The sequence below is a fragment of the Pongo pygmaeus genome, chromosome 4 (assembly GCF_028885625.2).
Source record: "Pongo pygmaeus isolate AG05252 chromosome 4, NHGRI_mPonPyg2-v2.0_pri, whole genome shotgun sequence".
In the NCBI taxonomy this organism is placed as follows: Eukaryota; Metazoa; Chordata; class Mammalia; order Primates; family Hominidae; genus Pongo; species Pongo pygmaeus.
In genome coordinates, this window is record NC_072377.2 from 123,149,358 (window position 1) to 123,172,156 (window position 22,799).

Below are 22,799 nucleotides of genomic sequence, written 5' to 3' on the forward strand. Positions count from 1 at the left end.
GCCTCACAAGTAGCTGGGATTACAGGCACGCACCACCATGCCCAGCTAATTTTTGTATTTTTACTAGAGATGAGGTTTCGCCACGTTGGTTGGCTAGGCTGGTCTCGAACTCCTGACCTCAGGTGATCCGCCGGCCTCAGCCTCCCAAAGTATTGGGATTACACGCGTGAGCCATCATGCCCAGCAGTGGAAATTCTTAAAAATGCTTTTAGTTCCTTTGAATTAGTCATTCAATCTCTCACACCTACAATTCTCCCCTACCCCAGATAAATACTTACCCCCTCCTCAGTCCCTTCAAACCAACAACACTTCTTCCTCACTCCACTTTCTTTTTGGTCCTTTTCCATATCAAATGTGGCTGTTATTCCAATAAGCATCAGTGCTCTTTAGCATGTCTTCCCCATTAATCTGTAGGCAGAGTGAGAGAAATAACCATATCTTTCTTCTTTCCCTCTGCATCCCAGTGTGAAGAATGCGCTAAATATGGTTCATTGAACACGTTCACACACACACACTCATACCTACACATGATGTTTTACAGAATTTAATCCTCTGTATACCTTTCAATCACTTACATTGTACACAGTGAGCAATTTTCTAAGTCATTACAATTATTTTCTACAGACAACTTCCTACTGGTTGCATAATATTCTGCTATAGAGCTGTTCCATAACTTCATCACTTCCCTATCTGGACTTTTTTTACTTTCGTCTGCATATATAATGCAGCAATAAACATCATTGCACATGATTGTATATCTAAGATATTCCCTTAGAATGATTTTCTAAAAGTAGGACCGTTGGACTTGACTCAATATGAACTTTTTAAGGTCTCAATATAGACTGCCAAATTGCTTTATAGAACAGTTGCAACAATTTCATTCCCACTGCACATAAATGTGCCCTTCTACCTGAATCCTTATTTTCACAGAGTACTGGAGGTTTTTTATCTTTTCAGAATTGAAATTTGAGAAATAATATATTTCTTTTGGATATTTTATTACCTTCAATAAGCACTGACTTGACCTGGGAGGCAATATGTATTAAATCCTATATAATAAATTATACAGTAAAAGTCTCCAAGGTGACCCTATGTCACCTATGTCCAAGTTGATACCTTACATTTTTTTTAAACAATGAATTTTTAATATTGTTTTTAAATAAAATGAATGTATCCTCCATGTTCTTAATGTGCACGTCACTAGTGCTGCCAGGAGAGATAGAGGAAGACTGTCCCATGTGTAACAGAAACATGTAAGAAAAACTTTGGAGAGAACACGGAAGATGTTTTGGAGAAGAAAAATAATCAAAAGGAGTTTTTAATGAATGTTCTTTAACAGGTAGACAATGAAGGTAAATGCATGTGCTAGACTGTTACGGTATTGTATCAGTGAGTCACATATCCTTGCATCCAGGTCCTTTCTTGCTTTTCTTTTTATTTATTTGAGATGGGGTCTCACTGTATTGCCCAAGCCGGCCTCAAATTCCTGGACTCAAGCAATCCTCCCACCTCAGCCTCCCAAAGTGCTGGAATCACAGGCATGAGCCACTGTGACCAGGTCCTTTCATAGTCCTCTCACACACTGACTCTGAGCTTAGTTCATGACCTGCTTTGGCCGAGGGAACATCAGCAAACATGACAGAGCAGAGCCTTTATAAGCACTTGTCCAATGGAATTTGCCCACCGTCATGTGAAAAAGCCCAGGGGAAAGACACAAAGAGAAATAAGTTTAGTCATTCCAATCTCAACTGAGGCACCAGACACATAAGTAAGCCTGTGTTAGACCATCTAGTCCCAACCAAGCTACCAGCTGACTGCAACCACGTGAGCGAGCATAAAGGAGACTAATGAAAATATCACCCAGTCACATTAGTGTTGTTTTCACAGCGACAAATTTAGATGGTTTGTTACACAGCAATTGATAACTGATCCAACACACTCTAGGATAAGAAATGGCACTCATCCAGCACTTACTGAGTTCTTAGAGTGCACAACCCTGAAAAAAAGACTTGCATATTAAATCAAGATAACTATGGTGTGGAAAGAGCTGTAATATTTGACAGGTAAGGGCACAAAGGAAGGAGTCCTCTGCTTTGGTTAGTCAAAGACTTCACAGAAAAGAAAATACGTGAATTTTGTATTGAAAGATAATCCAGCTGACTAAAAACAAAAAGATTCAAATAGGTACAGAAAACAATGAAGGTGCAGAGGTGAGAAATCAACAGCATGTTCAGAAGCCTGTGTATGATTTTATACAGTAAAAGTAAAGGTAGGTGTTGGAGAGAATCAAAAGATGAAGCACTTTAGACTCAGATAAGGATTAAGTAAATTCTTAGTACCCCATTTTATGGATTTTAGGTGAGAATGTCAGAATAGAAGTCAGTCTGTGCTCTTAAGTCTAAATTTTGCCTCCTAAAATTTCCAATATATTTCTGCAGTATCTAAATGCATCAATGGTCTATAAGTGTCACATTTCAGTTTGAACATAGGTGATAAGGTATTAACAGGAAAAGTATTCAGCAGTGTTAGGTCGTATCTCACCTTGGATAGCTCATAAGTCCATTCCAGCAAATTCCTCATTGTGTGTCTAATATCTAAACATATAATTCAGCAAAATTTTAGAAAAATGTTCTTAAGATTTTTATGGAAATTTGATATGACTTAACCCACGAAAAAATTTAGCAAGATTTGGGATATGGATATAGAGACCTGAATGATAGCCAACAAACATGAAACCAGCAGCAATAACCTTTAAAAGGGTATACTAATTGTTATACTAATTGTAGGATTAGATCCAAAGTTGTTTTAAACAAGCCACACAATTTTTTGATATGCATATACTTGAGAGTAAAATGAAGCAATAGCAGCAACTATTCCTTAGCTGGCAAGAGCAAATTAATTATTAAGTCTCTAAATGCTATTTCCACATAAAGGCAGGATCTTACATTAGTAAAAACATAATGTAAAAAAAAAAATAATATGAAGACAAAGTCAAAATTTAGTTTGTAGATATCCATGCTGGTATTGGCTGTTCAACCACTATTGGTGTTTGTAAAAAGAGAAAGCCATAACTTGTAATTCGATCTTGGAAAATGTGCAGTGCAGTAAGCTCCAAGACCTGGCCCTCCACACAGATACACACTACGAACATTAACTGACACCAGAATAGATTGAGTTTCCCTTAACCTCATCAGTTGTTTATATTTACAGAAGAGTCTCCTTCTACTCTAGATAAGGAATGACAGATCATGCAACAAATTAGTGAGGGTCAATAGAACAAGAGTCAGCAGTTAATCGATTGCAGAAGGAAAGCTTCAGTGAAAGAAGACAGACCCCTGTTTTCTCAGGATAATCAAATGCCTGACTCATGTAGACTCATAAAATTGACTTTTTTTTTTTTTTTGGTCTAATTGACTGATGCCTGGGTATTATATAAGCCTTAGGTGTCCTCAAGATAAGACTTAAAACTATACTACTAAAGCCTGACATCTAATTACTTTTGTACCACATGAAAAACAGCCCAGTGAAATGGATGGATGTCTTTCTCACCAAGACAAGCCCTTGCTTTGAAAGAATCAAGGAGCTCTGTATAAGCCCTATTGAGAACACCTTCTATAAGTCATGTCAATGAGATAAAATTTTAGCTATAAACAGTGAAGATGAAGCTATAACTACAAAATACGTTGCACACATAACTATCACTCTGAATTCCGTTTTGCCTATTCAAAACTGATCATACTATGGTATTTTATAACTTAAGATCCATTTTAAATCATAGAATATCAGACTTAGGAGGGACTTCAGAACTTTTCTAGCCTAATAAGTCACCTAAAAAGAAACCTCATATACAGTATCTCTGAAGATCACACGTAAATGTACACGATGAAAAGAGAATAAAACAGATTATTAATGATAAAAAAACTCAAATCAGCCCATTTCATTTCTGAATAGTTCTAATTATAAGAAAATTCTCCCATAAATTCAGGCTAAATAAGATTCCTGAAATTCTACTCAGTGGCACCTTCTAGAAACTCATCTGATTAATCTAGGACATTTGGTCTTATGTGTATACCAAGCTGTATAACTGAACTTGTTAAACTTTGCTCTTGTGAAACTTTCAGTATTTGTTATTTAAGGAAGCCTCAGGTCATTTTCTATCTTTACATACTAAGATTTTTCAAATATTTCATTATTCTCAAAATGAGTAGTTTTTAGATATTTTTCATCCAATACCTCCATTAGTAAATATTTTTAAGCATGATCTCAAATATATATTTATACATATAAATTGCATACCTGTTTTTATGCTATTAAATTAGTATAAGACATATACCAATATAAATTTTTAATAATGTCATTTAGAAAAATAAAGAATTCTAAACCACCCATTAAACACAGTAGGTTATACATACACATTTATCTCTAGCCTCATAAAAATGACAGTAAAAGATTTAGAGATGACAAAAAACTGAAATCTTGTAAGTCATGGAGGGAGGGGGCTTATTCAAAGAAGTGAAGTAACCGGAAAGGCAGCAAGTCAGTTCACAACACAAATTTGCAGGAAGACTTAGAGCTACAGACCCAGGCCTGCCCCAGAACCAGACCAGCTCCTATGGACTCAGACTTCAGGATAGCCCCCAAGGACCCAAACCCCAGGCCCATCCTCATGAACCCAGATGTATTCCAGAGGGATGTCCCACCAAGGACCCAATGGACCCTGCACCAGACCAGTACCTACACACCCAGGCTCCAGACCCACCTTCAAAGACCTAGCCACCATACCTGTCCACACAGACCCAACTTCAGGCCTACTCCAGTGGAACCAGTACTCAGGACCACTCCAGGTAACTCAGGCACTAGGCTGGCCCCTGTGGACCCAGGTACCAAAACCACATACCTGCTGATTCAGACATCAGGCAAGCCCACCCAAGGAGTTCAGTAGCAACCACAGACATGAACCCCACCAGTCAGCCCACCAAGAATCTCTGAATGAGCTGACTGGTAAAGGGCTTTACCTGCCAAACCCAGTCTTTAAAGACTGGAATAGATGTCTACTTCTTCAAATGTGAAAACACCAACACAAGGCAATAAGGATAATGAATAATATGACCAACAGAACAAAATAAAGCACCAGTAACTGACCCTAAAGAAATGGAGATCTATGAAGTGAGTGGCAAAGAACTCAAAATAATTGTCTTAAAGTTCAGTGAGCAGAACATAGAAAGACAACTAAATAATATCAGCAAAACAATACTTGAGCAAAACAAAAAGTTCTACAAAAAGAAACCATAAAAAAGAACCAAACGGAAATTCTGGAGCTGAAAAATAGAATGACTTCACTGAAAAATTCCATCAGGAGCTTCAATAGCCAACTCAGTCAAATGGATGAAAGAATCAGGAAGCTCAAAGACAGGTCATTTGAAATTAGCCACCCAGTCAAACGACAAATAGGAAAAAAAATTAAAAAGTAAAGAAACCTATGGAACACCATCAGATAAACCAACATACATATGGTGGAAGTTCCAGATGGAGCAAAGAAGAAGAAAGAAGCATATTTAAAAGTAAAAAGCATATTTAAAGAAATAATGACAGAAAACTTCCCAAATCAAGGAAGGGAAATAAATATCCAGATCCATGAAGCCCAAAGAATAGCAAATAGATTAAATATAAAGAGATATTCACCAAGACACATTATAATCAAATTCTCAAAGTTAAAGAAAAAAAAAGAGAATCTTGAAAGCAGCAACAGAAAAGCATCTTGTCACATATAAAATAATCCCCATTAGATTATCACCAGCTTTCTTATCAGAAACTTTACAGACCAGGACAGCATGGGCTAATATATTCAAAGTGCTGGAAAAAAAAAGGAGGGGGGGGGTGCTGCCAACCAAGAATACCATACCTAGCAAATCTGTTTTTCAGAATGAAAAAGAGATGAAGACTCTTAGACAAAAATAAGCTGAGGGAGATCATTACCACTAAAATTGCCTTACAGGAAATGACAACAGGAGTTCTTCAAGTTGAAATGAAAGAACACTAACAAAATAAAAACATATGGAAGTATACAACTCACTGTAAAGGTAAAAATATAGTCAAATTCAGAAACACTAATACTATAAATGGTGATGCATAAATAATTTTTGACTCTGATGTAAATACTAAAAGGCAAAAGTATTCCAAACAACTAGAGTTTTTAAAAGGTGTTAATTGATACACAATATAAAAATGTGTAAATTGTGACCTCTGGAGTAAGGAGAAGTTAAAATGTTGAGTTTTTGTAGGTTATCAAAGTTAAGTTGTTATCACCTTAAAATGGACTATTTTAACTATACAATATTTTATGTAAGCCTCATGGTAAACCCACGCACACACAAAATCTGCACTAGATACACAAAAGATAAACAGACAGAAGAAGTAAAGAACAAGTAACTATAAAACAGTTCAAAACAATCAATGAGAACACATGGACACAGGGAGGGGAACATCACACACTGGGCCTGTCAGGGAGTCAGGGGCTAGGAGAGGGATAGCATTAGGAGAAATACCTAATGTAGATGACAGGTTGATGGGTGCAACAAACCACCATAGCACGTGTATTCCTATGTAACAAACCTGCACGTTCTTCACATGTATCCCAGAACTTAAAGTATAATTTAAAAACAAAACAGTTCAAAACAATTAACAAATAGCATTAGTAAGCCCTTACCTATCAATAATTTCTTTAAATGCAAATGGACTAAACTCTCCAATCAAAAGACATACAGTGGCTGAATGAATTTAAAAACAAGATCAAACCTTATGCTGCCTATAAGAGATTAATTTTAGATTTAAGCATACACATATGCTAAAAGTGAAGGGATGGAAAAAGACATTCCATGTAAATGGTAACCAAAAGAGAGCAGGGGTAGCTATGTATCAGAAAAATAAACTTTAAGTCAAAAACCATAAAAAGACACAAAGAAGGTAATAACATAATGATAAAGAGGTCAATTCATCAAGAAGATATAAAAATTATGAATATATATGCACCCAACATCAGAGCACCTAAATGTATATAAGCAAACATTAATTGAACTAAAGGAAAAAAATATGCAGCAATACAATAACAGTGGAAAACATAAATAACCCACTTGCAACAATGAACAGATCATTGAAATAGAAAATCAATAAGGAAATAGTGGACTTGAACAACACAGTAGACCCAATGTACCTAACAGGCATATGCATATATTCCATCCAACAGTAGCAAAAGACACATTCTTCTCAAGCACACACAAAATTTCTCCAATATAGATCATCTGTTAGTCCAGAAAATAAGTCTTGAAAATTTTAAGAAAACTGACATTATATTAAGTACTCCATAATGATATGAAAGCAGAAATCAATAATGGAAGAAAAATTGGAAAATACACAAATATGTAGGAATCAACCAATACATTCCTGAACAACCAATCAAAAAAATCACAACAGAAATGTTTTAAAATATCATGAGTAAAGGGAAAATGGAAACACAACATACCAAAACTTAGAACATGCAGCGAAAGCAGTACTAAGAGGGAAGTTTACACTGATAAATGCCTACATTTAGATAAAAGACAGATCTCAAATATAAAAACCTAACTTTCAACCTCAAAGAACTAGAAAAAGAAAAACAAATGAACACCAAATATAGCAGAAGGAAAGAAATAAAGATCAGAACCAAAATAAATGAAATAGTGACTAAAAAAAGAGTCCGAGATCAATAAAATTAAGAGAAGATTTTCTGAAAAGATGAACAAAATTGACAAACCTTTAGATTCACTAAGAAAAAGAGAGAGAAGGCTCAAATAAATAAAATTTTAAATGAAAAAAGGGACATTACAACTGAAAGAAAACAAATATAAAGGATTGCAGGGCACAGTGGCTCACAACTGTAATCCTAACACTTCAGAAGGCCGAAGTATGAGGATCACCTAAGCCCAAAAGTTCAAGACCAGCCTGGGCAATATAGTGGAACCCCGTCTCTACAAAAATTAAAATTAAAGAAATTAGCCAGGTATGGCGGAATGTGTCTGTAGTCCCAGCTACTCAGGAGACTGAGACAGGAAGATTGCTTGAGCCCAGGAGATAAAGGCTGCAGTGAGCCGTGATCGCACTACTGTACTCCAGCCTGGGCAACAGAGCAAGTCCCTGTCAGAAAAGAAAAGAAAAGAAAAGAAAAGAGTCACAAGAGACTACTGTGAACAGCTATATAACAACCAACTGGACAAGCTAGCAGAAAGAGTTAAATTATGAGAAACATACAACCAACCAAGGCTGAATCACAAAGAAATAGAAAATGTGAACAGAGAAATCAGTAAGGAGATTAAATTAGTAGTCAAAATTATCTGAAGAAAGAAAAGCCCAGGACTCGATGGCTTCACTCATTAATTCTATCAAACTTTTAAAGATTAATCTATGCCAATTTTTCTCAAACTCTTCCAAAAAATTGAACTGGAAGGAACATTTCCAAATTCACTGTGTAAGGCCAGCATTACACTGATACCAAAGCCACACAAGGACAGTACAAAAAAAAAAAAGAAAATTACAGAACAATATCCCTGGCAAATACTGATGAAAAATTTTTCAGCAAAATACTAGCAAATGGAATTCAGCAGCACATTAAAAAGGTCATTCACTATGATCAAGTGAGACTTATTCAGGTGTACAAGGACAGTTCAACATATGCAAAAAGTGTGATAAACCATATTAACAGAATGAAGAATAAAAATGCAGAAAAAAATTCATATAATTCAATGTCTTTTCATGATGAAAACTGTCAATAAATTAGGTATAGAAGGAATACACCTTGTCATATGACAAGGCCACAGCCAATATTATAGTCAGCGGTAAAAAGCCAAAAGTTTTTTTTCCATAAACAGGAATAAAACAAGATGACCACTCACCATTTTTATTCAATATAGTATTGAAGGTCCAAGCCAGAGGAATTAGGCAAGAGTAAGAAATTAAAGGCATCCAAATTAGAAAGGTAGTAAAATAGCCTCTTTGCAAATGACATAATCATACATATAGAAAATCCTAAAGACTCAACCAGAACACTGTTAGAACTAATACACAAATTCAATAAAGTTGCAGAATACAAAATCAACATACAAAAACTAGCTACATTCCTGTACGCAAGTATGAACTCAGAAATAGAAATTAAGAAAATAATGCCATTACAATAGCACCAAAAAATAAAATATTTAGTAATAAATTTTACCAAGAAGGTAAAATATCTATACACTGAAAATTATAAAATACCTATAAAAGAAACTAAAGAAGATAAAAATTATAAAATGCCTATAAAAGAAACTGAAGAAGATAAAAATCAACAGAAAAGTATCCTGTGTTCATGAATTGGAAGAATTAATATTGCTACAATATCATATAACCCAAAGTGATCTACAGATTCAGTGTAATCCCTATCAAATTCCAATGAAATTTTTCACAGAAATACAAAAAACAACCCTAAAATCCATACATTAGCACAAAAGACCCAGACTAGCCAAAGCAATCTTAAGCAAGAACAAACCTAGAGGAAACACATTATCCAATATTAAAATATACTATGAAGCTATGGTAATTAAATCAGTATGATACCAGCATAAAAAAGACAGTAGACAAATGGAACACAGTAGACAGTTCAGAAATAAATCTACACATTTATGCAAAATTAATCTTAGGCGAAGTTGCCAAGAATGCAAAATGGGAAACAACTGGTCTCTTCAATAAATGGTGCTGGACAAACTAGATATCCACATTTAGAAGAATAAAATTGGATTCTGATCCCACATCATAAACAAAAACCAACTCAAAATGGATTAAATAGTTAAATAAAACATGAAACTGTAAAAGTATTAGAAGAAAACTTAGGGGAATAGCTATTTGACATTGGTTTGGGCAGTGATTTTCTGGATATGATCCCAAAAGCACAGTCAACAAAATAGACAAATGAGATTACATCCAAACACCAGCAAACTAAATTTAACAACCCATTAAAAAGATCACTCACTATGATTAACTGGATTCATACCAGGGATGCAAGAATGGCTTAATGTATGTAAATTAATAAACATACTATACACAATTAACAAAACTGAGAACAAAATTCATATGATCATTTTAATAGAAGCTAAAAAGCAATTGATGAAATTCAATATGTCCTTATGATAAAATCCCTCAACAAACTGGGCATAGAAGAGACATACCTCAAAATAACTAAGGCCATATGTAACAAAACCACAGCTAACACTTCATGAAATGGGGGAAAATTAAAAACCTTTTCTTTAAGATCTGAAACAAGACAAAGATGTCCACTTTCACCACTTCTATTCAACATAATACTGGAAGTCTTTGCCAGAGGAATTAGACAAGTGAAAGAAATAAAGGGCATCCAAACTGGAAAGGAAGAAATCAAATTAGCCTTGCTTGCAGATGACATGATCTTATACTTGGAAAAATCTAAAGATTCCACCAAAGAACCGCTAGAACTGATCAACAAATTCAGTAAAGTTGCAGGATACAAAATCAACATGCAAAAATTAGTAGCATTTATATAGGCAAATGACAATCTGAAAAAGAAATCAAGAAAACAATCCTATTTACAATAGCTACAAAGAATGTAAAATACCTAGAAATCAATTTAAGAAGTGAAAGATCTATCAAGAAAAACTATACAACACCAATGAAAGAAGTTGAAGAGAACACACACAAAAAAGGAAAGATATCCCATGCTCATGGATTGAAAGAATTAATGTTATCCAAATGTTTCTACTACCCAAAGCAATATACAAAGTCAATACATCAATGATAAAATACCAATGACATTCTTCACAGAAATAAAAGAAACAATCCTAAAATTGATAAGGAACCACACAAAAAACCTCAAATAGCCAAACAATCCAAAAGTAATCCAAAATAGCAAATGGAACAAAGCTGAAGGTGTGACGTTATCTGACTTCAAAATACACCACAAAGCTATAATAGCCAAATCAGCATGATGCTGACATAGAAACAGACACATAGACCAATGGAACAGAACAGAAGACACAGATATAAATCCCCACATTTATATCCAACTCATTTTCAAAAAAGGCACCAAGAACATACAATGAGCAAAGGACAATCTCAATAAATGGTGAGCTAGACATGATGGTGCATGCCTGTATTCCCATCCGTTTGGGAGGATTAGGTGGGAGGATTGTTTGAGCCCAGTAGTTTGAGGCTATTGTGAGTGGTAATTGTGTCACTGTACTCCTGTCTGGGCAACAGAGCCAGACATTGACTCTAAAAAAATAAAAAATAAAAAAATAGTGCTGGGTAAACTGAATAACCATATGCAGAAGAAAGAAACTATACCCCTATGTCTCAACATACACAAAAATCAAATCAAAATTGATTAAAGAGTTAAATATAAGACTTGAAACTATGAAACTACTAGAAAAACCACATTGGTGAAATGCTTCAGGTCATTGGTCTAGGCAAAGATTTCTTTATGTAAAACTGTAAAAGCACAGGCAAGCTAAGCAGAAATAGACAAATGGGATCACATCAAGCTAAAAAGCACATCAAAGGACACAACAAAGTGAAGAGACAACCCATAGAATGGGAGAAAATATTTGCCAATTATCCATCTGATAAGGGATTAATAAACAGAAAATGTAAAAAGCTTCAACAAATCAATAACAAAAAACATAAATAATTTTCTATTAAAAAATGGGCCAAAGACCTGAATAGATACTTCTCAAAAGAAGGCATACACACAGCCTACAGGTATATGAACAAATGCTCAACATCACTAATCATCAGAGAAAAGCAAATCAAAACCACAATGAGATATCATTTCTCCCCAGTTAAAAGGACTTTTATCAAGAAGACATGAAATAACAGATGATGGCAAAGATACAGAGAAAGGGGAACCCCCATACACTGTTGGTGGGAATGTAAATTAGTACAGCCACTATGAAGAACAGAATGGAGGTTCCCCAAAAAACTAAAAACAGAACTACCATATCATCTAGCAATTCTTCTATTGGGTATATATCCAAAAGGAAATTCAATACATCAGAAAGACATCTGCATTCCATGTTTATTGTAGCACTATTCACAATAGTCAAAATATGGAATTAACCTAAGTGTCTATATATAGATGGATACAGAAAATGTGGTGTATGTGTACAATGGAACATTACTCAGCTATAAAAAATGAAATCCTGTCATTTACAACAACATAGATGGAACTGGAGGTTATTAAGTGAAAAAAGCCAAGCCCAGAAAGACAAATGTCTCGTGTTCTCACACATATGTGGAAGCTAGAAAAGTGGATCTCATGAAGATTGAGAGTAGACCAGTGGTTATCAGAGGCTGGAAAGGGTAGGGAGTATGAGGGGATGTACAAAGGTTGATTAATGGGTACAAATACACAGTTTGGTAGAATAAATAAGGCCTAGTGTTTGATAGATCAATATGGTGACTACAGTTTACAATAATCCATTGTATTTTCAAAATAGCTACAGGAGAAGAATTTGAATTATTTCAACATAAAGAAGACAAATTTAAGGTGATGGATATCCCAATTTCACTGATTTGATCTTTACAACTCATATGAATGCATTAAATTATTACATGTACTCCTTCCCCCGTCCCACCAAAAAAAAAAGAAATATAGAGGTAAATGGCAAAAGAAACCACCTCTGGGGAAAAGGAATAGGGGTGGTAATGGGTGTAAATGGACAACACTGTATTTCTGTTATAAACTTTTTTCCTTTTTACACTCTTTATATGTATTTAATTTATACACCAAAATAAGTTACAGAAAAAAATAATAATTCTAATATTTTCTTTTAGAACCCAGAGGACTGTGAACTAAACTGTGTGTATATTCTACTTTGGAGACCACCATTTTAAACAATATGACAAATAAGAACCTATTTCAACAGCAAGACCTCGTAGGAGCTCTGTAACTGAGAAGGGGTCATAGAAAGAGAATACAGAGAGAATACTCCAGAAATCTCAAATAATGCATGAAAGACCTTTCATATTGAACCACGTAGTCTGCCTAGACTGAGCTCTAGGAATCCAGCAGTCCAGTGTCCTTTCCCTGCACAAAACAGAGATTCTCATTTCATGATGTGCAGAAAAACCACCTGGGGCATTAGTTAAAAATGCAGACTCCATACTCTGCAAGGCTCCAAAGATTTCTATTCAATAGAGAGTATAACATTGGAACCCAGCAATCTTCATTTTTACAATCACCACAGGTGATTTTATGACTTTGATGCCCAAATCTTAAGAAAGAATGTCAGGTGCTCTTCCTAAGTTCCATGCTGTAGGACAGGGATTGGCAAACTTTCTCTGTAAAGTATTAGATAGTTAATATTTTAGGCTTCAACAGTCATACAGTTTCTATTGCAATTACTCAACTTCACTGTTGCAGTGTGAGTGCAGCCATGGATCATATGTAAATGAATGAATATTACTATGTACCAATAACAATGTAGTTATGGACACTGAAATTTAGATTTTATATTATTTTGACATGTTACTAAAAATTATTCTTCTTTTGATTTTTTTAACTACTTAAAAATGTAAAAAAATATTCATAGCTCCAGGGCTGTAAGAAAACAAGTATGGGACTGATTTGCCATCAGGCAGTAATTTGCTGATGAAAGGTGACAACCAGTGAGTGCATGGGGAGAAGGAAGCTCCAGAAACCAGAGTTAGAAAATAAATCATTCATTCTCCTTGTCATTCGATAATATTTATATGTGACAATATTGGATATAAGGATTAATAAGATGATTTCATTACTTGAAGCTGGTTTAGAGAGACTGATCCCTGTAATTAAATGTATGTTCATAAACATGATTATTTATACATCAGTTTTTAGGGTTTCTGAAGTATTCCTATGACCAGAACATTAGGATAATTCTTTCCTCAGAGTTAAGGCTTCCATAAAGATGGTCTGGCATCTGTGAGATTTTACTTGTCTTATATTTTCAAGCACCCACAGTTAGATTAGCAACTATTCCAATTAAAGTTTAGCTTCTAAATCACCTAATGAAGCTTTTTTCTCTTTAATGTTTATTATAAAAATACACAGACTAGGCTGCCATATATTATATCACATTGTTTACCATCAATTTTTGTCATTATTCTAGATTGTTTTGTGACTAACCAAATAAACTAATCAGTATATTTTTATATCTTCAAGTTATAAATGGAAGTGTTTTGAAGGAATATAATCATTTGAGATGATTTCAGAAATAAAATGTGCATATTAAGAGCTCAAATTATATATCTTTGATTTTATCATGAAAAGTGATTAATGATTCCAAAATTTAGTGCAACTTAATGGTCTGTTAGAGCTTGAAAATAAAAAAGGAGCAAATACTTCTGCACAGCTTTTGCAGACCTCAGTCAACACTGAAATAATCACGTGGCCTTGGAAATGAATCTGTCTACAGTCTGTTAGCAGCTCTGCCCCATTTGCCTCTTAGGTACCACTTCACATGCAGATAAACAGTTTTCAAAAAAGCAATGAAACTTTGATTTGTCCCATTCTGTGTGATTCTTACTGATTTGATTAATTATCCAACCTTAAAATTCCTTGAAAGACACTCAAAAATTATGCAAATGTCAACAGCAGTCAGGAGAGCAGATGTGTAGAAATGTAGACAAGAAAATAAGGCTTTGGCATTTCAACTCTATACTCAGTTTATCTCATAGGTACCCTGTATTAGTTCCAATTCTGTCTGAATTATTCCCTGAAATCTCCCCTCTCCCTTTCTTTCAATCTCCTCTCCTTCATTCACTCACTCTCATTTACTGTTCCACACCCACCCTACTCTTGATGCTCTCCAGAAAGGCTAGCCCCTTCAACATTTTTACATTCATCTTCCAACATTAGATTACTTCTTCAGATGCTCACTCTACAACATATTCTTTTAACACACTGTTTCAATTAGGAGTAAAAATAAAAAGAAAAGAAAACATTAAGATCTCACATAAAAACTCTTCCAATTTACAGGAAAGCAACAGAAATATAACCATTTTTGCTTTAGTCTCTGTCAGGAATCACCAATATCCCCCTATAAACATACTAGAGAGATTAAAAGAACAATGGGGTAAGCGCTGTGGATCCTGCCTACAATCTTAGCACTTTGGGAGACTGAGGCTGAAATGCTTGAGGCTAAGACTTCAAGGCCAGCCTGGGCAATATAGCAAGACTCCATCTCTACAAACATTTTTTTAAAAAGTAATCAGATGTGGTGGCACACGCCTGTAGTCCCAGCTACTTGGAAAGCTGAGGTGGAAGAATCACTTGAGCCCAGGAGTTCAAGGCTGCAGTGAGTCATGATGATGCCACTGCACTCCAGCCTGGGCAACAGAGCAAGACCCTAAGTCAAAAAATAAATAAATATAACAATGGAAGGTGAGCTGCCTCTGAATCTGGGATCAATTAGATTCAGTGCTTCATAGAGTTTCACTAACCTGCTGCTCCTGTTGTCCCTTATGATAGTACTAATAAACTCTTAGAGTCTATTCATTCTTTAGTTGTTTGCTATACATTCCTTAGTGTCTGTTCAAGAAAGACACTATTCCTTCAAACCAATTTGTTTATTATTCCTATATAATGGAAACTTTCCTCAAGTACTCCAGTTGGAAATAAAAGCATGTAAAATGTTTCAAGTGCAGACAGAAGCAGCACAATGCCTATACTAATGCTGCCTCAGTCACAAGGAACAAAGATTCTCAAACAAGCAACTCAGTTCAAATTTAACTATTGAAATATGATTTTTTTTTACCAAAAAGACATATACATCTAAAAAACCTCCACATTCACAGAAAAACTGAAAAAAAACCTTAAACAGATACAATATTATTTTATTCCATTTCTGCACCATTAGATAAGACAGATGTGTTGAGAGTAATACATCAGCATCTATACCTACAACAAACAACCTACAGAATAGTGTTGGGAGCATGAAAGTGCCTTCTTAGCATCTTCTTTGACTAGGAGGACCTCCATCTGACTGTTTCCATGAAGGAATATGGGCCCAGTGAGACCAAAATCTTTTAATTTTTGAAAGAAGCCAGAAATCTGGATTTTTAAAGTGAGATTACCCAACATGAAATGCTAGTAACTGATTTTTAAACAATTAAATAAGTGTGCATGTTGCTTTAAAAAAAAAATGTTAGTCCACGAGCTACCAGTCTGTCATATCTACTCTAAAGAAATTATTCATCACAGCCCTTCCAACTCTATCATCATGGAGCAACTCTTGAATAAGTCTGTGATAAAACCAAAGCAAGAATTATGTCCCATCTATCACCTTCCTTAGGACTAATGATTGAATATTTTGGTAAGAGGAATATGGGACCATGATTAGAAGTGGACTAAGGCAACATTCACTCTCTTCTATTTATGATCAACTTAGTGTGTGAGAGACAAAGGTGAAGTAGGGTGAGAATGCAGTGAGGCTCTACAGAAAGGTAGCTGGCCTCTTGGAGAAAGATGATTTAGCAAACGTCTATATAGAATGATGAGGTGATAGAAGAGAGCTAAAGGCCAAGGTACCACCATGTCATATATCTGTAACCCTAAGGCTTAGATCCCAACTCCTAGTCTTGGCAGGGGAAGGGCTAGTGTTTCCCCCCAATAATTCATCTTCTAAACCCCACATTCCAAGAGCTGAGTATCTTGCTAGAGCCTACCATCCAGCCATGTTACATGCCATGTTATATTTCTGTGCACAGTTCCAGAGGTAAAGAACAATGAGGAACTGCATACCTCCTACTGCTCCTCTCCTCTAAGTTTTCTCCAACAGATGTTATTACGGGCCTAGGTGCGCTGTCAGGTGACTCAATTTTGCAAGGCCTTTAAACAACCTACCAGAGGCTTCGGAAAGGAAGCGAGGAGAAGCTCAATAGCAGGTTGAGGCTTTAAATCAGAATGATGAAAGGAGAGTCTTTGTGGTTTGAATATGATCAAGCCCAGTTCCCTAGGACTGAAGGTTAAATGGTGATTAAGGCAGGACAGAAATACAGCCACAGATGGATTTACTAGCAATTCCCCTGAGTCAGAACTCTCAGTAATAGCTGACAAAACAAGGTCCAATGAAAGGAAAGTGAGCTGGGATTCACAACTAACAGTGGGAAGCTTATTATTTTTATTGTAGAAAAGAAGACTGTCTAAGGCAAAGAATGCCGCAAGATCACAACCTGCAGCTACACCATCAGCAAAGATCAGTTAGTAAAGTCTTACTAGTGTTCTTCTACATTCCTGCTGTTTCAGGTCAGCATAAAAATGACTGATTATAATACCGGTCAAAAAACAGTAAGTTTTCCTTGAAAGATATTTTTTCCTGTTAAAAGCAGTTTATACAGATAAAGTCACGTCAGTGTAGGGCTTTGAGGCTCTCCAGAAGGTTTAAAGTAAGAAGAAACGATGTCCACCAACCAGGCATGAACTGGTAAATTGTCTAATCACCCACAAGATGCTTGAAAAATTTTTCTTAATTCGAGATTTTTATAAAGTAAAGATGGGGTTCTGCCATGTTACCTAGGCTGGTCTCAAATTCCTGTGCTCAGACAATCCACCCACTTTGACCTCTCAAAGTGCTGGGATTACAGGCATGAGCCACTGAGCCTGGCTAAGATCTGTGAAAATTTTCAATGTGAAAATGTTGAAAAGGTGACTTAGTTCATTAAGACAGATTGGATTATTGATAAAATGAAAATAAAGATGACTGTGAAATTAAAATTAACATGATAAAGATTGGTAATTCCTTTGTCATAGACATTGAGCAAAAAATGAAGACTTGATTTTTTTTGGCCAAAACATTTAGTGGTACAGTACAGAAATTAATCAGTAATGAAACAAATCAGAATGAATCCCCAATATCCTGAAGTTTTATAATGTTCAAGTGCTAGACTCGTAGGTAGTGTAAATGTTGACTTCTTATTTCAAATCAGTGGAATCCTTCATAAAGAATTCATGCTACACAGGTAATTAGGCTTGACGGGCAGAAATGGTGAAGTGTTTGGGTTTTCTTAGTAATTCAAAAGAAACAAACTATAATTTCTTCACCACACTTTCACAGTAAAACTAGGTTGATTTCAATTTTCTTCATATTCTGAGCTAAAATTTTTGAATACTTTAGTAACCAAAATGAACAATGAAGAGAGAATTTTCTCACCTTTCAAAATGTGATAAAAGGGGGTTTTGGTTCTGAGCACAGTTCCAGGAACATTACTAAAATATTGCAGAATACGTGTACAACCTTCCAATCTTATTACTCTGATGAGGACACTGCTCCTTTGGATGTATATAACCAGGTATATTTTTAAGAAATCACTTTTATAATTTAAGATTTTCTACCATGAGTATTTCATAAAGCAATCTGTATGGCTCAAGGAGGGGATGGATATTCTCGAGACCAATGGCTACAGGTGCAGCACTTTATAAGGCTAGAACTCTTCCTTGTCTGAACTACCTTTATGCCCCTCTTCTCTCCTGCTACCTCCTGTTTACCAGGGTCTCTGTAGACTAGTAAACACTTTTTCTTCATTTGTCATATATGTTTGGCCCTTTTGAGAAAACGCATTCATCTTTCATCATGAGCTCTAGAGATGCAATGAGGAAATCCCCCCCTCTAGAAAGGCAATCCTGATATCATTCACAGGATGTAAGGATCCTGGGCAGCATACACATGATCCCAAGTACCCTTTCTGCACAGTGGGGATCAGTGTTAGCTGTCTGCTCCAGGATCCATGTTTCCTCTGTGTGGTTTAACTGCTAATGTAACTGTCAAGTGCCCCTCAGGGTTTCCCTTCTGCTAGTCACAAGAGTTTTCCTAAGTTCTCCTTGGCTTGGGTTAACTCCCTGAACTCTAACACCATGACAAATCATTAGCTGGCTCATCTTCAACACTCAGCTGGAGATAGTCATAATACATTGTCAAGGGGGAGTAATTGGAGAATGAACAGTAAGGCTTTAAGTGTAAAGCCCTTAAGCAATAAATGTGGCCTTTTCCTCAAAAGGCAGCATACACATCTTAAAATTCAGCACATAGCAAGGGTCATTGTTTCTCTTTGCTATTCCTGACTTTTGATCAAGTCAGACAAGTTGAGAGCACAATACTTGATATTATGATATAGATTTTATCATTCATTTCCTACTTAAAAGGAGTGGGAAGATCTACTACTGACATTATGTTTAAGATGCTCCCACAGAATCTGTTCCAGAATTTCTGTCAGAATTTTAAAATCTGAGAATCAGGAGCCCAGTTTGCAATAAAATCAGGCTAAGTTCTCCACAAATTAGAGAGAACTTTGGGGGAACTTTTTTTAATACATGAGCAAACAAGTTGAAAGAGGAGAAAGAAGTTCTCATTGCAGTCTCAGACTCCTGGGAAAAAAAAACCTGTAACTTGTGAAATACTAGAATTGTGTACAGCTGATTGGTGGAATCCTAGCAATGCATAATGAGAATTTTATTTGTAAATTAGAAAACTCGGGTTTCATATTTTTATCATTTGAGAAAATCCTTTGTAAAAAAAAAAAAAAAGACATTAGAGATCTATGAGCCATTCCTTACCTTACTCCTCTTCTTATATACTCCATGCAGGCCTAAGATAAAAAGTTAAAAGCAGCAGTCAGATGTATAATGCCCCATTAAAGAGCAATTATTTTAGGATTCTTCATATATCACCCCATTTTAATTTTCCATATTATGACAATATACTTGAGGGCTCTTTATTCCATAACTTAATTTCAGAAATGTTTTTCTGTATGTTTGATAAATATCTAAATCAATTTAAGAAAAAATATCTATTAGCTTAAAAAAATATCACTTCCTTTGGCGTGTGTGTGTATATGTGTGTGTGCTCATGTACATGTGTGTTTATGCACAGTGCTGTTCTTATAACCAGAAAAGTTGTACCTTTTGGGGAATCTCTGTATTCACATCAAGGAATGCTGATACAACTCCAGACAGCAAGCTCTCAAGCTCCTTCAGGTTCTATTTTTAAAGAGATTGTTTAGACAGCTCTAATTATGGCATACAGAAATGCTAGTTGGGTAGCTGAACTTGCATTTCAAAGACTAACCTTCAGGAATGGATTTATTAAATAAGAAATATGAGCATTAAAATATCATACATTTTACATAGAATATTTTGGTTCCAACATGATTTCTTCTCTGGAATCAGTGGTCAGTCCAATCTCTTGCTACTATCTTACCTGAATTATGCACTAGGTAAGGCATTTTCCTGTAGAAAGCAGCAAGTAACTACAACAACCTCTGTGCAGGAAGGCCCTAACAACACGTATTAGACTCCTTTTTCTGAATTACATTCTGATGATAATAAACTGAAGTAGGTTAAGAAAAGAAAATTAATTTTATTATAAGAAACACCTAACGAAGCTTTTATTCACTTATGACAGAGATTTACCACATGGTGAGAACATTCTGGGCTCAAAGAAAAATTCAGATTCTATTCCCCACTCAAAAAGGAAGTAGATGTGACATGGTTTTTAAGGTGATAAATTAGGGAATTAATGAATAGATCACAAGGATTGAGACAAACATTTTAATCTAACAAGTATATATAAAATATTACTGTTGTTATATCCTTCCTTACAAAGACCAAGACAGGATTAAAAGATTTACTAAAGACTACTGATGCCTACCACTGTGATCAAAAGTAAAAGAAAAGTAATAGGTCATTTGCCTGGAATTAACATTATGTTTTTTTCGACTAGATATTTATATCCACAAAAAAAGTATTAACTGGATGGTCATGTCATACAAGGTGGCTTTCTTCTTTTAATACCAAGGTTTATTTTAGGAATAAATATCTATGTGAAAATATCCTAGCCCTACTAATTTTTCCTATCTAAACCCCAAATATTGGAAAATCCAAATAGCTAGATTTTTGCATACATCGTTGCAAAAGTAGCCATTTCGATGACCCTGAAACAGTGCTCCAGCATTCCAAAATACAATTTGAGTTAGAAAAATACTAATCATAATCGATAACTTTTTAATGTTAAATACATTTAAATTATTTGAAAACGGATACACTGTATGCATCTTAACTCTTAAATAATTAATGCAAATAGCAAGAATAATGTTCTCCAACCACTCTAAATAAATGCAAGTTGTACTGTACTTTTAGAACTGTTAATAAATCTTCAAGAGTGAAACCCAAGGAATTATTTTGCAAGATTGTTTTGATGGCTCCCAGTAGATGGACTAGAGCAAAATCCATCTTATGAGATGAAGGAAGGGAGCTCATTTGTTTTATTATTCAGAATAGTCTCTTCTGTATCTTTATCTTAGATGCAAAAAAGTACTTCTGTACCTTACAGAAGAAATTCAGATAATTATTTCTTTGCAGCAGTAAACATGAACTGGCTTATCGTTTCTAATTCATGCTAAAATAAGTATCCCTATTCTACACTAAACATATATGATGTCAAGATATTTTAAACGCCAAGAACAAAACGTCTTTTTAAAAACCATACTATTCCTTAGTTATTCTTTAATTTGACAACTATTCACATTGAACATTAAGGGTTAAGCAATATGGTACACACGTGAGGAGACAATGGCAAGCAAAAACTTGGCAGAACTTGCAGTACAATCAAGGAGATGGATATTAATCAAATAGTTACCCAAATAAAAAATACTGTACCTGCAAAATGGTATCTGTATTAGTCCATTCTCATGCTGCTAATAAAGACATATGCAAGACTGGGTAATTTATAAAGGAAAGAGGTTTAATTGACTCTCAATTCAGCATGGTTGGGGAAGCCTCAGGAAACTTACAATCCTGGTGGAAGGGGATGCAAACAAGTCCTTCTTCACATGGCAGCAGCAAGGAGAAGAATGAGCAAAGAGGGAAAAGCCCCTTATAAAACCATCAGATCTCATGAGAACTCAGTCACTATCATGAGAACAACAGCAGGGGAGTAACTGCCCCCATGATTCAATTACCTCCCACCAGGTCCCTCTCATGACACGTGGGGATTATGAGAACTACAATTCAAGATGAGATCTGGGTGGGGACACAGCCAAACCCTATCAGTATCAAAGAGAACACAGCTTTATGTAAACTGTATATAATAGGGCTGTGTGACTTGATGAAGTTGGTCAGGAAGGTTCTACCAAGAAAATTGTTAGTAACCCAACATCTGAAGGATGTGAGACACTAACCAGGCCAATAAGAAAGCAAAAGCATGAAAGAGAGAAAGATACAACATGTGCAAATGTCTTACAGTGGGAGGGAACATGGCAAACATGAGGGCCTAAAAGAAGATATTCTGTATCTGGGAGAGAAGGGGTAGCAAAGAAGGGAACAGGGCACAAGATGAGGCTGTAGATGTAGGCTGACCATATAGAGTATTTTAGCACATATTATGCTTTGACTTTGTTTTTACTCTAAGTGCAATAAGTGCAATAAGAAGCCATTAAAGATGTTAGATAGGAGACATACCTCCACTTTCCATTCTTTTATCCTAACCACCTACAGGCTTTCCACTGACCTTTCTCTCACCGTGTTCCAGGGAAAACAGAATGCTTTATCTAATAATCAATTGGGGAAGAATATCTAGACGTGAGTAGTTCAGCTCAAAAGTCCTTCTTCTCTTTGCAAGTAGGCTTGCCTCAGAAGAAGTTACAATGTAAATCTTACTTTGGCAAACCTCCCATGAAGGCAGGCTACCTGGTCCAGTATTGCCCAGGGATGGGTGGGCAAATCTGCCTGATTCTGA

General features: G+C 35.5%; 1 long non-coding RNA gene across 1 annotated transcript; it reads right to left on the minus strand.

Annotated features, from left to right (window-relative positions):
- Positions 1 to 283: 283 nt before the first annotated feature.
- LOC134739607 (uncharacterized) lies at positions 284 to 20,087 on the minus strand. The gene is made up of 3 exons (XR_010126436.1): positions 19,967 to 20,087; positions 19,622 to 19,653; positions 284 to 408 (listed from the first exon to the last, which is right to left on the minus strand). It is a non-coding gene; the product is annotated as an uncharacterized LOC134739607 (long non-coding RNA).
- Positions 20,088 to 22,799: the final 2,712 nt, after the last annotated feature.